Raw genomic sequence first — 5,000 nt, forward strand, 5'->3', positions numbered from 1 at the left:
GCTAATGCCCAATCACTGCACCTCGCAGGAATGCCACCGTGACCCAGAAAACAACTCCCCACCGTAGGAGGAGCCTGTGAAAGAACACACTCTTGCTTTTAGAGGTTTTCTACATCGCTCCATCCTTTTGGATCCCTTTCAGAAGCGGCTCCACGAGGCAGGTGGTCTCGGATTAGATCCGCCGCGCCTCTTTATTATTTCATGACGGCTGTCAAAGAAATTGACTCCAAGTCTGCCAGCTCCGCCAGAAGGCCCGCAAAAGCAAAGGCGCCGCAACAATTATTATTATTACAATTTCCGATTGATGAACGACTGTGTTATTGGAAGGTACAAAATGCTGGATTTTTTTTTCTTTTCTTTTTTCGGGGGGAATTAAGAGACTACAAAGGGAAAAAAAAGCCAAAGCTGTTTAAAGGCACAGACTAAGTCGACGGGACAGAAGGAGCACCGCCGCCACTGAAACTGAACAGTCAGCAAATGATCCACTTCAACCGAAAACCAAACACAACAAATGGCAGAAGAATCCTCCCAATTTGTGTAATAATACTGATGTGCCACACGATTAACGCGATCCAGTATTTAAAAAACAAACAAACAACAACAACAACAAAAAAAGTTAGCTCAATCGTTTTCCCTTCTTTATTCGGGCAAGTCAAATCATCAAAGAAACTGCTGCCATGTGAAGCATTTCAGTCTTTCTATGCAGAGAAACAGAACCCCCGCACGGCGTGCGTCCGCTGCAACTCTCTGCTGTAGTTTCTCTGCAGGATTCTGAACTCGTGTTTAAGCAGAAGGTTGTTTTTTTTTGCTCCAGGAAGTACTGAAATGTTGTCACTTCATCTCTACTGGAGAAGTGTGGGAGGAACCACCAGTGAAGCTCTCCCCATGTCCACTAGCTGGTGCTTCTCTGTGGATGTAGCGTCCCCTGCTTGTGTTCGCTGATACATTTTTTATCTTTTCTTTCTCCCTTTCAGCAATGTAAGCCTGCACTTCCACACATTCACCTCCACAGAAAGGTTGTCGGACAGAGGGAGAGACAGTCGCAGCAACCTTTTGCGCTTTGCTTTTCTTCATTTCTAAATTCATCTTAGGTTTATATTTTCACATTAAACGGACGTTTTTAAATGAAGTAAAAAAAAAAAGAAAAAAGAAACGTGTGTTTTGAAATTCTTTAAATCCTTGAGTTGTGCATAGGAGAAGAAATGAGCCAACTAGAGGAAGAAATAGGAAGGAAAATAGAGGAAGGCTGCAACTCTGTTGACACGCATTGAAAAAAAAAAAAAAAAAAAAAAGAATGGGTCAGCGCAGATTATTTTTTTGGCCCCCTGCTTCAAAAACGGCAGCGGTAAATGGTCAATTTAATCTAGAGAGTTCGGACACAAGGGCCTGTGCACAGAAGCAAAGAACCGGGGGGGGGGGGGGGGGTCAGAAGATAATGAGGCTTTCAACGCCTTTGAAAATTCATGACAAGACTGTGGCCTTATAAATGAGATGGTGAAAATGTGGACAAACTAGGACAAATCCCTTCTGTGTTAGCGGCTTGCAGCTGTGTTGGGAATCAAAGGTGTGCAGGACAACTGCTGATTTTTGACGGTTGTACAATTTTAATGGCAACGATGCGGTTGGGTTCCCCCTCAGTCCCATCGACAGCAAGGAAGAATCTTTAACACATGTTTAACTGGGGAGTGGGGGGTGTGGGCCGGTCATGTAAAGACTGTGGAGCTGGAGGAACTCAAAGCTCAATGTGTTGCCAAGTCATCATAGTCACCACAAGTCCCTGATGACACCATCACGTAGTTTGCATAATTGCTCATGTGCATGTAATTGTAATGGAGGCTGTATGTGTTGACTTCATCACATCGCTGACCAGTCCGAATCCCTCAAGATTTATTTACTTCTTTTTTTCCCTCTCGTTCTCTGAAAAGAAGAGCTAACTAAAAATAAAAGTCCTGATAAAAGTCAAAAGTCATGAAACATATTTAGCCACATACATGTTTTTGTCCTCAACATTCCCCTTCCTGTGTGACTGCTATAGATAGTGTTCATTTTATTTACGAGGCGAAACACACACACACACACACACACACACACAGAGCGAGAGAAACAGTCTTGTTCGCCTCTCAACCATGTTTAATGAAAGACTCGACTTCAGAGGCCGACGCACCCTCAGATCATTATTATCAGAAGCAACGCGCACGTAGCGACGCAGCTCAGCGGAGAGACGCACACAGACACACATAGCAAGGGATATCATGCGCTTGCATGTGCGCGCTCTTAGAGCACGGTACACTACACTCACACACTTTTCAAATAATAATAATAAAGAGAAAGAAGGCGGCGGTGTATTATAGATTCGCATTGATGTGAAGATAAGTCACAATTTAAATTAGATTCCGAGCAGGTCTTTGAAACGGCGACCCAAAAGGAAGATATTGATTTGCCGATCTGCATGCACGGCTTCTCCATAGGTGATGAGCTCCTAATGGAGACGCATACAAATTCATATATGGTTGTTGAAAAAGAACACAAGGCGAGTTGACAGTCTGCATTTGTTAGAGCTCGTTATTTTGGCATTTTTTGTTCAGACAAACTGAGTGTGTGAGTGAGTGAGTCTTGCTCAAAAAATGTTTTGCCACAAAAACGTTTTGGCCACAACTTCAAATTAATCTGTTTTAATTTCAATTATTTTACAGACCATCGCCTCCTTGTGGTTGTTGCTTTCATTTACCCACCAGATCCTCTGATCTCAGCTCCTATCTGTGGTTTGTTTTTTAATGCAGGAAATTGTGTGCTGTGTAGGGGGTGAGTGGCGGGGGGGGGGGGTTGTGGGAGACGGCACGGAATAGAGAAACAAAGAGGCGGCGAGAAACACTGAGGAGGTCCCAGGCCGAAAAAACAATACAAATGTAAATTTGAATGAATTTCAATAAGATGTGCAGATTCTAATACAAATAAGAGACCGCAGTGGTGAAGGCAGGATAAATGTGATCGGGGGAGAAGCGGAAGGAGCGCAAGACTGCAAATCTGTGTATTCATTTAACGTCTGCGATCTGAACATGAGAGAGGTAAATGACACAGGTCATTGATCAGACAGACAAAAACATCATTCTGTGTATTTATGTGCAAGGTGTGAATAGTGTCTTGAATATTTCATGAGTATCATGAATATGCAATGCATACATATTTCTATGTGTGTGTAATTATTAGTTTTTGCAAGTTGTCCCCACCTGCAGTATTACAGCATTTGTGGTTGGAGCTTGTCTTGTTTTTTTCTTGATGCTCTTCATTTCACGTTTGTGAGTGTGTGTGCGTTTAGAAGTGGGTTAATGGGGATAACAGCTCTCCACAGTGATGGAATATTGATGGCACATAAAGATGATGCCCCCAGACTGCCGTGCCCTGGTGGCCCATAAAACATGAGAACGATCTCACATTAACAACACATCAACAGTAGCAGCAGTCCTTTGCCACCGGCTTAGCGTGCAGCAGCCAAAAGAGGCGGTCTGATCTGGCTTTCTTGTACTGTATGCAGATGACGTTATCGTCATTGATTACATCTTTGTTCTTTGCGGTCTGGCCTTTTGGTCAACCTGCAGCGCAGTTGCAAAGGGAAACTTTTTACTGACTTCAGTTTATATGATTTGCGAATCAAAGACAAACAGTTTTTTTTTGTTTGTTTGTTTGTTTAGGTGGTCAAAAGTGTCCCTCAGTCAGTCACCCAGAAATTCATAGAAATCCAGAAATCAGAAATCCATGCAAGCACACAAACTCTACCGGCTCCCAGAGCCACTGAGTGATTCCAGATGATGTGATTGGGGCCGGACTGCTATGAACAACCGGTGATTCATTCATCCACGGGTCTGCCTCGGGCCAGGGAGGTAAAAAAAGAAACAAGACACCGGAACTGTTGCTCTTCCCTTACGGACAATACAGTCTGTAAACTTTTGATATTGTTCAAACGCAGCTGGATGTCGCACAATAGTGACATATCATCTGGTCGGAGGAATTATGATTGGTTCAGGAGCGGCACATCAGCACAGCTCCGTTGCCAACCAGCCAGCGTCAATATCTGTAAAGTTCACATCCCACGCTGTCTGCTCTTCGCTGGAAAAACACTCATTACGTGGATGAGAGGGTTGAAGTACACACAAGTGGGCAGGAAATGTCGATGTATTTGCGTGGACAGCGAAAACACATGGATCCGTCATCAACGTGTTGGATGTTGCGTGCGTACAAACACGGCCAGTTTCCTCCCAGTTTCCAGCTGTACGTCTAAAATGGAAATAATTACACTCCTGTAGCCGTAATGAACGCTAATTCACTTCCACTAATCAGTGAAAGCTGTGAGAAAGCATCCACACTGTTATTCCCTACATGTTAATTATCATTTAAAAAAAGAAGGTATTTAAAATTAAATAGATAAATAAATAAAGCCGGGCACTTGATTGGGTCTCTCTTTTTTTCCCCACCTCCCTTTTCTTTATTGGCAGATTCCCCACAGCCTGAGGGCCGCAGGGACCCTCGGGGCCCATTTGAAGCCCATCGTTACATTTTAGAAATACAGGCAATCAATTTCCATTTCCATTTTACATTTTAGTCGTATAGCTGACACTCTTAATCTGGAGTGATTTATGGCGGCAATTGTGTGGTGGCGCGCACAGTGTCGGAAGTGGACCTTTATTTACTCCTGCCTCTCCTCTGGCCCCTCACTCTTACAACATCTCTGCAAGGTCTGGCCAGGGTTGCACGATGTTTCTGATACCTCGGTCCTTCCCTGAAACACGATGAGATTCCCACTATCTCCCCGTTCATTTAGACGCTCCCATGAACCTTTCTTGTCCTGAACTTTTTTTTTTTTTTTTTTTTTTTTACACTGCTATATATCTTTTTCCCATGGTGCTGATATCTTTATCTTCACAGCTTCTTCAACACTCTTAAGAGGTTTTATGTCTACGGACTTCAATCTACCATCCCTTCCCTCTTTTTTCCCAATCCCCTTG

The sequence above is a fragment of the Nelusetta ayraudi genome, unplaced genomic scaffold, assembly GCF_046127955.1.
Source record: "Nelusetta ayraudi isolate G7.1 ecotype Tasmania unplaced genomic scaffold, CSIRO-AGI_Nayr_v1 ptg000014l, whole genome shotgun sequence".
Classification (NCBI taxonomy): Eukaryota; Metazoa; Chordata; class Actinopteri; order Tetraodontiformes; family Monacanthidae; genus Nelusetta; species Nelusetta ayraudi.